This window comes from Populus alba, chromosome 10 (genome assembly GCF_005239225.2).
Source record: "Populus alba chromosome 10, ASM523922v2, whole genome shotgun sequence".
Lineage (NCBI taxonomy): Eukaryota > Viridiplantae > Streptophyta > Magnoliopsida > Malpighiales > Salicaceae > Populus > Populus alba.
In genome coordinates this window covers 14,986,566-14,998,226 of record NC_133293.1, presented here as the reverse complement: position 1 = coordinate 14,998,226, position 11,661 = coordinate 14,986,566, and the positions used below count along the sequence as shown (strand labels likewise).

Below are 11,661 nucleotides of genomic sequence, written 5' to 3'. Positions count from 1 at the left end.
TTGCATAATTGTGTGGGAAATTAAAAAATGGACCAAAAAAAAGCATGCAAGCAGAGGCAAGAATTTGAAGAAAACAATAATAAAGATCATATTAGTAGAATATGTTGCATACCTCACGATCAACAAATAGGGCAATTGAAGTTTGTTGCTTGTCCATTTTGTTTTGGAATCCAAACACGACATACTCGAGCTCGATTAAAAGGTAGAAAACATATTTTTTAATGTTGTGTAAATGAATAGCCATCACTCTGCATTTAAAAAAAGCAAGGAAAAATTGAACAAATAAGTGAATAATTAAACATGAGATTAAAATATAAACATAGTTGTAGATCTAAATGGAACCCAAATCTGAAAATATAAAGCTAATATGGCAGAAAAGTGTCATCATAAAAGCATAAATTCTATTTAATTGTAGGAAATGTAATTCAGATCATGAATACATGTGTATGACAATTGATTATTTTCATACATGTATGGCAGAGGTGAAAGTAGTATATGAAACAAATTAATCCTTAGGAACAACAAAAATCAAGAATTAGCATGTCTACTCATTACTCAATATTAAAATCACCCTAAGCATGGAGTAAGGGTTGTGAAGAAAAAAAAACTTACATGAAACTGTAAAGGCAAGGAGTGAAGTCGTTGATCCAAAGTAGAAAAATAAACAGCAGACGAAGTGACAGACTAACCTGAAAAGACATGAAAAGACTTTATGAAAAATAGAGGAGCATGAGAAATTATTGTCCGCATACAGCAAAAAACAAAAGAAGCAAAAACTTAAATATATTATAGTTAAAATGGAACTATTTTTTTTTTTTATGTTGAAAGAAGACTCATAGATGTTCAAGGTTATGAATAGGGAATTTTAAGACACAAAAGATACAACAATGGATACAAAGATTACCTTTTGGTAATAATTGAATGATATCCTTGTAAATAATGTTTTTGGCATAACATGATGGTTTTCCTTCATGATCGAGGGAAATGATTTTAAGTCCATTCTTTGATGTAACTCTTGATAAAGCAACATATAATTGACCATGACTGAAAACTTGTTCTTTCAAAAAGACACCAACAATCTTAAGTGATTGTCCTTGGCTTTTATTAATAGTCATAGCATAGCAAGGCCTAATAGGAAATTGTCTCCGTTTGATTGTGAAGGGGCATTTTTTATCATTAACTGGAAAGACAATTCGTGGAATAAAAACTCGATCTCCAATGTTAGAACCGATAATAATTTGGGCTTCAATAATTCGCTCGGCAAGCTGTGTAAACAATAAGCCTTGTTCCATTGCATAAACCAGCAGAGGGACTAAGGTTCCGAAGTAACATAATCGGTGTGCCAATTTTCAAAGAAATACTGTGTTGGGGCACACCATTAAAGTCAAGCTGGTTGATAAATTCAATTGGATACAATAAATCGATGTTGTCAATATCACCAGAAGTTGTTTGGATAGAATCACAACTAAGAAAGTTGTATTTATGACCAGGTATAATATCAAGGATAAAATTATTAATCTCAGAAACAGTTAGGTTCTTCGGTGTAACAATTGCTCTGTCTTTAAAGTAGAATGGGTCAAGATGAGCCCTTTCAATGTCAGGATATATGGTAGAGACAATAGCTGCAATTGGAGAATCAATTACTTCAACCTGAAGCTCACATGGGATTTTGATAAATGCCGCATCATGATCATCCGAAACAGCCAAATCACATATTTGTCCATCACCAATTAAAAGGATCCACTCTGCAAACTGTCTAAGTTCATCCTTTTGGTATGGGCTTAAACCTTCAACTGATAGTCGCATATTTTGATTCAAAGTGAGGAATGTGAATGCAGATCATAGCAATGAGCTAGTAAAAGAAGCATTAATTATTTCTTCTTTTGTTCCTCCAGGTATAACAGGAAGAATTTGTCGGAAATCCCCACCTAATAAGACAGACTTGCCACCAAATGGATTGTTAAGTCTAAGAACATCTCGTAGAGACTTGTCCAAAGCTTCAAAACAGAATCTATTATTCATTGGAGCCTCATCCCAAACAATGAGTGATGTGATCTCCAGTAGTCGTGAAAGGTGAGTGTTGTGTTTAATCTCGCATGTTGAACTCTCATTAACTTCTAATGGAATTTTAAATCTAGAATGGGTTGTTCGCCCTCCAGGTAATAGAAGAGAAGCTATTCCAGATGAGGCAACAGCAAGAACAAATTGAACCTTCAGATCTAACTCGATTAATAATTGTATGCCATAAAAAAGTCTTTCCTGTTCCACCATGACCATGAACAAATATGAGCGCTTGTTTCTTTTGTAGTATAGATGTAATAACAGAATCATAGATGTTTCTTTGACATGGATTAAGAAGTGGCATAGCCAATGAATGATTATTTCTAAGCTCAGCAAGATCATAGCTAAGCTCTTCCCTTAAAAGTTTGTTCCTGACTTCATCCATCAATCGACCATTTGGCATTGGAAGTTTATGATCTTCCAATGATGTCCCGGAAGCATTAAAAAGTTGCTCAAGCTCATACAACACATAGTTCTTAAGTTCGTCATCAGACAAACGAACGTTCAACATTGAGAAAGAAGATCTCAGATGATATTCAATGTCATCATGCATAGAGTGCCAAAATTGATCGAAAAGACTATTTGGATCAGCAACCTCACAAAACATAATAATATTAATAAAAAGTTGCCTTAGCTGCGGAGAAGAAGCTGTTGGAATAGCCTCACCAAAATGCATCTGACCATTCTTTATCATCTCCTAAGAGTCCCAAAGCCTTGCATGCAAGTTGAAAAGTTGGAAATATTGTACCAGAGATTTGCCGCAAGTCTTCGAAGCTCTTTGCTCCTTTAATATGATTAAGTAACATTCTGAGAAAATACAACTCTCCAGCTGCAGGATGGACATACACAATGCGACCAAGGCAAAATCCACGTGATCTAACAATCCATTCTTTTTGCCTAGCATCCCAAACATACTTGTTTGGAAACTGTGAGTAAAATAGATCTCGTGCATCGACAGCAACCCTGTTGCGCTCAAACCACTCTGTGAGCATTGTCTTATTAATGCCAGGTCTCCCAAGAACTGACGATAAGGATTGATTACCTGAAAAAAACACATGGTGTTGTAATGGCAGATGGACTTGAAGTCTTTCAACAGCTGGGCTCCTTGAATGGATTGGGAACTGGAATAACCGCCATACTGCTTCATATGGACAAATGAATCTACAATTTAGATAAGCTTGTATTTCATCATCAGTATCTTTTTTCATAACCATTCTGCATCGATCAGCTCCTTTGCTAACATACTTAAAAAGATACTTGATGAGCAGAGATTGACAACAAATTTCAACATTAATGTGTGCATGGTATCGAAGCAAAAGTTCTTTGTTGTACGGACAACATGACAATTTGACAGGGAAATACCATTTCTAAAAATGTGACCCATAGGTTGCATGCGTCGTTTATAGTAAACAAAGCCATTCTCACCAAAGATGGTTGCATCTTTGTTTTTTTTTGGAAACTGTTTGGAACATTTATTCTTTTCCATACATTGAGCCTTTGGATTTGCAGCGCCGCATGGACCATGCATCATAAATTTTGAAACGATCTCATAGCAAATAGGATCTTGATGCTTGTCAGGTATTTCAGCTGAAATAATAGAGTCAACATCCTCAGGCGAACGGAATTTGAATTCTGGAGCTAGCCAAACTAACAAATGAGTATGTGGCAAACCTCTTTTTTGGAACTCCACAGCGCAAACATCTAAAAAGAGAAAATGCAAGTAAAGAAGTAAAAATGGATGTTTGTAGAAGGATAAAAATAGAAACTTGAAATTTAAGAAATCAAATAGAAATACCAGCAATTGTCCGTCCGAAAGGTTTTCCGGACTTGATGAATGACATCATATCAATTAGCTTGGAATGAAATACCCTTGCTATGATGTCAGGTTTGTCCTCAGGTTGATAGCTCCTTGTTTTTTAATTTCTCGGCGAATTTCAGGCCAATTAACATTGCAGGTAAATGTGATAAAAAGATCAGGATTCCCATAACACCTACATATGGCCATAGCATCTTGGTAATTATTAATCATATACCGAGGGCTTCCTGTTAAAGATGATGGAAGTATAAATTTTCCCTGTAGTTGATCCATCAATATCACCTCTAGTAACAGCATCATGTATTCCCTTGTAATGCTCACTTCTAAGATTTTCTTGGTTTGCACGTATAAAATCCAAACGTTCCTCTTCAACATTAACAAATGCATCAACCAAAAATTGCTGGTACAATCGTCCGCCTTTTATGAGAGTGCTTTCTTGTTTTTCTCTTCATGAATGAGATAAGCATAATAGGCTCTCATTGAAACCTTTTGCCTTTTTTTAGGTGGTTGCTGCTCTTGATGAGCTAATGGAATATCAGTGTGAAAAACCATCCTCACCATATGGAAAAAGAAGTGGATAATGAAGGGACATAAATTTTGGATGAAGCTTTGAGATCCTCTGAAGTGTTCCAGATAAACTTTCAATAATTATGTCCCGATCAGATTGACAATGACCAATGTCCCCAACAACCAAACCACCAATGTCATTTAAAGAAGGATCATCGTATTGCCTTGAGTCATCATCTCTTTTACCAATTAACCGAAGTTTGAATTCTGGAACCTCGACATCCCCAAACCTTTGCCCAGCATGACGGAACAAACGAACCAATTGATTAGATGAATCAAGCATATTGATTAGACCAACAACAATCTGACTATCCAAGCTTGATTGAAAATTTTCATTGCAGAATGGTTGCAGCCGGTTAGAAACCTCATTATCTGTATCGAAAATATAAAGTTGTGCAAACTTGGGGCCTCTATTATCCATGGGTAGAAGAGAACCCATAAGATGGTGGCAATATCCATTGACCTTAAAAACATAAGATCCAGGCCGAGAATTAATAGAATGATCTACCACAGCCCCCATGGACGTGAAAGCGAACATTGAGTTATAAGCACGAATTTCACGTCGAAACTTTTTGGACGATGAACCAATGTGTGGGTTAAGGAGGTTATCAAGATAGTTAGGTGTTTCTTGTGGAGCAGGAAGCACAACCTTCCCACTATTACAACAAAGTGTAAAGCATGGGTTTGTTTTGGCTGAACGGGCCAAGCGTTCTTGCAACCAAAAAAGAGCGTTGCAATGGTTACACTTGTATGTTTTATCCCCAAAATCAATGTATTCAATTAAATAACCTGTAAAAAATAAAGTTAAGAGAGTTGAACGAATGATATAAAAGAGGCAATCATAAATACAGGTGAAATGGATACAAAAGGTACATGATTGGATTACATACGCTTTTTTTTTTCTGATATGATGCCTGGCTTATAGTAGATTGATGATTAAGGGTTTGCTCAGAGAATCCTTCAGATTCATTACAGTGAAATGAAGCAAGGGCGGTAGACTGTGGAGGATTGGATAACCTTGCTGCATTAATTTCATTACTTTCAGTTTGCACTATGTTGCTTGATAAGGAGAAGGTGGTTTGTATATCTATGTGATGGCGTGAACAAACCAAAGTGCCAACCCCTTGAGTATGTTGTGGAGCAGATGGTGTATTTGAAGAGCTCGGGTTATCGGATAGCAAGATTCTATCAACAGGGGTTTCGTAGTCATTCAAGACAAATTGTGAGTATGGAGAAGATGACACATACTCATCCGGTTGAACATGTCCGTGAGGACTTGTCATGTTGTTGCTCTAAATAAACCATACAAATAAAAAACCAAAGTAAATGAAAGAAAAACACAAAAAAACCATGATTAGTACAGGATCATGGCTAAGTGAAGGAAAACACAGGGATAGAGAAAATGCTAATGGCATGCACTTTCTAAAGAAACCATGTAAACACAGGGATAATTAAAAAAAAATGAAATTAGGTGCTGGCCAAAGATTAACTATCTTGGAAGGTGAAGGAATGATATTAGACTGAAATGTTCGATATATCATAAGACATGATGATAGGGTAGGCTTAGCTAAAAACATAACTCTTTGGTTCAGGAAAGGATGAAGATATAACAATAAAATGTTAAGTGATTAAAAAAAAGACATTATATGTTGCTAAATATAGAAATACCATAATCATGATTAAGCATGCAAGGAAATAGAAATGGATAAAGTAAATAAGAGAGATGCATAAAATAAACCTGAGAAAATACTGATGATAAAAAAAAGTAGCCCCTTCAAAAGACCTGAAAAACAAAATTAAATTTTGATTAATATGTGCAAGGATAAAAATAAACAGACATGGGGCATAAGATCTGGAGAATCAGGCATGAAAGAACAAACAAAAATTAAAATAAAAGATGAGGCAACATATTTAGGTAAAAGAAATTAGTATCACAACTCCAGCAAGTACTACAAAAAACACAAATGAAGAAAGGGTAAGAAAACCAGAACAAAATGGTATAAGCTGCAAAGAATAAGGGCAATAATTTCTACAATCTATCACAATCCTGGTAAATGTAAAAGAAAAAAACAAAGGAAAGTAACAAAATCAAAACAAAATCGTATAAGCTGCAAAGAATAAGGGTTATAATATTTGTAATTTTTTTTTTATCAAAAGACCTGAAAAACAAAGTTAAATTTTGATTAATATGTGCAAGGATAAAAATAAACAGACATGGGGCATAAGATATGGAGAATCAGGCATGAAAGAACAAACAAAAATAAAAATAAAAGATGAGGTAACATATTTAGGTAAAAGAAATTAGTATCACAACTGAAGCAAGTGCTTCAAAAAACACAAATGAAAAAAGGGTAAGAAAACCAAAACAAAATGGTATAAGTTGCAAAGAATAAGGGCAATAATTTCCACAATCTATCACAATCCCGGTAAATGCAATTACAACTTAGAAGACCTCTCATCTTCACCCATCATTTTTTTATTTTATTTTTTTAACAATAAGGTATTATTTTTATCGATTTTTACGTATCAAATCCAAGTGCTTCCATTAATTCTTGAGCAAGCCTTCAATATACGATTTATGTCCCGAGATAATATTTATGATTATTTTTTAAAATATATTTTATTTAAAATATATTAAATATATTATTTTTTTCAAAATTGTTTTTTGAAATTAGTATATCAAAAATAATTAAAAAATATTAATTTTAAATGAAAAAAAATACAATTTTTTAAAATTTTTTTAGAAACACTTTTGAAATGCTAAAACAAACTAAATATTTTTCTTTAATGATAAAAAATAAAAATAAAAATATGGAAAATAAAATCCACGAACTATATAATTAAAATCTTGAAAAGCTTTATTTAAAAGAATACCATGTATGTTTTAGTACATAATAGTTAACCATATTTTTTTTATGTCACATACATTAATTTTGATATTTTCAATGAATGTTGTAACACTCTAAGGAATTAAATCTTTTTTAAAAAAACAAATTATTTTCATTTTCTTGGTTTATGTTATAGTTAACCATTAATTAATTTATGTAAATACCAATCTTAATATATCATTACATTACTTAATTTATGCATATTATTCTTAGGTATATAAGTTTTATACATTTCAATTGCATTTAGATTGCTTGACTATATCAAAATTCAATTCTTCTGAAATAGTATATTAAATTAAATATATTTTTAAAATAATTTTAAGAGTTTAATTTTTTACATCGATTTAATATATTCAAAATAATAATAATTTTCTAGCTTTTTATCTCTTAGTATATGGAGTTTGGATGTACTTGAGAAAAGCAAAATGAAAACAATGTAGAAATGTAGATAGAATGAACTCCATGTATCTTTTGCTTTTGAAAATTTAAAAATCTACTTTAGAATTATTTTATATAAATTTTATTTTTATATTTATCTCAATAAATAAATATATTTACATTTCACATAATTAAAGTGAGTGTTTGAAAGTGTAGTAAATATTTTTTTTTTCAAATATATTTTATCTTGAAAATACATTAAAATAATATAGATTTTTTATTTTTTTAAAATTATTTTTAATATTAACGCATCAAAACAATTTAAAATATTAAAGAAATTAATTTTTAAGCTGCAAAGAATAAGGGCTATAATCTTTGTAATTTTTTTTATGTCAATAAATAAATATATTTATATTTCACATAATTAAAGTGAGTGTTTGAAAGTGTAGTAAATATTGTTTTTGAAAATATATTTTTTCTTGAAAATACATTCAAATAATATAAATTTTTTATTTTTTTAAAATTATTTTTAATATTCATGCATCAAAACAATTTAAAATATTAAAAAAATTAATTTTTAAGCTGCAAAGAATAAGGGCTATAATCTTTGTAATTTTTGTTAGTCTATTTTTTCTTTCAAATTTTTTGCGGGTGTTAAAATCTAAATTTCTATAATCTTAAATTTTGTTTCTTACCGAGCTCTATTTTTCTAAATTATGAACACCCTGCTTTATGTTTTTTGTAGCTTGCCTTTGGAAGATAAAACTTTATGAGTTGTTGTTTGGTAGAAAGCGGAAAGTTTCTTGTGATCAAAAAATAAGTGCTTGGTGTAATTTATAGCAACTTGGCAAGGAGACCAGGGATGGGGCAATCTAAATTTATTGCTTTGTGTGTCCTGGCCAGTGCTAATGTTGGGACTATTTGTGGGGCTGTTATCAAGATAATACTGTTTTGGCTCATTGCTCGATGGGAAATATAAATAATACATGATGGGAGATAGCCCGCTATCTCGTTCCCAATCCTGCATCAAAAGAAGTAAAATTTCCACTAAAATTTAATTTCGTTTTAATATGTTGAATTTCTCTTATTATTAATAAAGGCAAGCAATTAGTACGTACTTAATTATTAATAAAGGCAAGCATCATCACAAATTCTTAAAAGAAGCCCTAGCTACTTGCCAGAACACAACAATTGGAAAGGCAGTGCCAAGAATTTAGAGTCCTTTTTGACACAATAGATGGAAACAAAAACTGGGGGGTGGAGAGCCAAAATTTTCAAACGCTTTTCCATATAAAGATCCTTCGTGGTGGTTAAGGCCTAGAAAACAGCCTCAGCTTTAGGGCACCATGCTTTGCCTCCAAAAAAACCCTCCACTGTCCATCTCTCTCTCTCTCCTTTTCCTGTGGAAACGTGCTGTGTAACTACTGTACATTAAAGAGAGAATCGTGCATGCGGGAATATAAGATTAGGTAGAGTTCGTATAGTATGCGTGCGCCCCGATATTACACAGCTGCCTTAACATAAAGCTCCCCCCTCCTTTATGTTTTTGAGTCACTTCTCTTCTTCTTCTTCTTCTTCCTCTCAAGTCTCAACCAAATTAAATGGCAATCAACTGCAGCGGTACTCTTCGTTTCTGTTCTCACACCATGGTGGTAGCATTCAACTTTGTGGTTATCAAACCCACGTTTAATTCTTTCCTTCAAGAAAGGCCATTTAGATAGTATCCTACTCATTTCCATGAGAGGAGTAACCTTTCAAGCTTCCATTCGTGCAAGCTAGAGATGGTTCTTCCATAACGAAGGATAATTACATGCATGGGTGCATCCATGCAAGGGGAATCGAGCGTTCCTGGTCCGACTGATTACTATATATTTATGTGAATTTTGCTTCTACAGTTGTACAATCATCAGTCCTTGTTTTCATTACAGATTGATCCTCTCTTTGTTCCTGTTCTTTTCCTTATCGAGCATTATTTATTTTCTTTTGAGAGTTAGGATTGTATGATCTGTATTTGATTTTATATCATCTACCCAAATTGCTCCGTTTCAAATAACCCATCAACAACATCGAAGACCATGTTTCGGTCAACTCTCTCTCTTTTTATCTCTCATGCAAATAATGCAGGGACCCCGACTCAACGCCGAGAGAGATGTGGGCTCGATCACTTCTGAGAGTGAAACACTCCCAGAAGAGAAAGGTCTTTCTTTTACAACTCATGTAACTCGGAATCATGCATAAACTCAGTAGAATAAATCATAAGCCGCTTCTGCTCTGCTTTTAACATTGATTCCTGCCTCAGCTTTCGTGAGCATGATACCACTCGCTTTTCCTAGCTAATTTAGTCTATCCCTCAATTTATCTTCACGACCACTATCAAAACCTCTCTTTTCACTCTCTGATTTCAAAAGCAACCGAGAGACCACGACGACGTGTCTTTTAATTTTCGATGGAGAAGATGGAGAATGTTTCCACAAGGGCGACCTCGCTGGTACTGCTGGTCCTTATGACAGAAGCGTGTTCCTTTGCTTCAAGAACGCTGATGCGTGGCTACCTCATGTTGAGGAAGATGATCCACCGAAAGTCGTCTCCACCGCTTTGAAAACTCACAAAGACAACATCACTGTCAAGGTAAGTTCATCTTCTTTCAAAGAGTTTTTTTTTTAATTATTTATTAATAATTTTGATTGGTAGACGAAGGCGACAATCTGCGAAAGAGGAGAAGGAACCGAGTTTGAGAACAGATTTTAAAAAGTTTATTACTGAAGAAGAATTTGAAGTCTGTTCCCTCTGGAGTTGAAATTTTTTTTTTAGGATTAATTCTAATATGTGATAGTTTATGAGCATAACAGCTATGTGCCAAAACCAGAAAGAAGACACAAACGATGAAAAGAGCCACAAACGATGCACAACCAAACTGCAGAATCAGACACAAACGGAAAGACACTTTATGCCTAACGAAATATAAAAACACAACTCCAAGCAGACTTTTTACATCGGCAGAGCTTATGAAAATCCCCTTGGAGACTAATCAGTGGAATTAAATGATCTTAGATTGAGCCGGATTGCAAAAGGGAGAAATGGAGCACCAAATATATGTAACCAATTCCTAATAATAATTAGAAATTAATAATTAACCAAATGGCTATTTCCTTTGGCAAAGCAGATTGCAAGAAACAGGTAATTAATTACTCATGTATTCTGCAGGGTTTTTTTTTTTACAGTATTCATGCATGATTTGCGTGGAAAAGCAAGAAGAGAAGAATCAACCTGGCCTGGGGGAGGTGCTTGCTGTTGTTGTTGGTCTGTCGTGAGGATGGTGGTCCACGGTGGAGCTGTTGGTGGTCGTCGGTGGAGCTGCTGGTGATCCACTGCAGCTACTGGAGAAGGCAGAAAAACAACGGTGGATGTTGATTGCTAGTGTGGCTTTTGGCTGGGGAAGAGTAGAGGTGACAATGTGTTCAAATATTATAAGAGAGGTGGGAGCTGAGAGATGCATGATTCACGTGGAAAAGCAAGAAGAGAAGAAGCTACCTAGCCTGCGGGAGGTGCTTGCTGTTGTTGCTGGTCTGTCGTAAGGATGGTGATCCACGATGGAGCTGCTGGTGATCCACTTCAGCCACTGGAGAAGGCAGAAAAACAATGGTGGATGTTGATTGCTAGTGTGGCTTTTGGCTGGGGAGAAGGAGACGTAACAATATACTCAAATAACAAAAATGGCAACCAAAATGGAACAGGAAACAATGAAAACGGAAAGGCAAGCATGTATGTATAATGATGCCAACGCCATATTTATTTAATGCACCACTCAGAAGATCATTTAATTATTTTAAAGGTGATAAGATGGCAGACAATTCAGTATTCAAGGAAAAGAAGACCCGATTACAGGGAAAAAAAAAAACGGGCAGCCTAATTTTTCAACCATCATGATGTCGTTTTTTTAAAACCTATACA

General features: G+C 34.1%; 1 long non-coding RNA gene across 1 annotated transcript; it reads right to left on the bottom strand.

The window, feature by feature from the left end:
• Nucleotides 1–530: 530 nt before the first annotated feature.
• On the bottom strand, nt 531–11,189 carry LOC140956013 (uncharacterized). The gene is made up of 3 exons (XR_012170934.1): nt 10,978–11,189; nt 6,183–6,227; nt 531–689 (listed from the first exon to the last, which is right to left on the bottom strand). It is a non-coding gene; the product is annotated as an uncharacterized lncRNA (long non-coding RNA).
• Nucleotides 11,190–11,661: the final 472 nt, after the last annotated feature.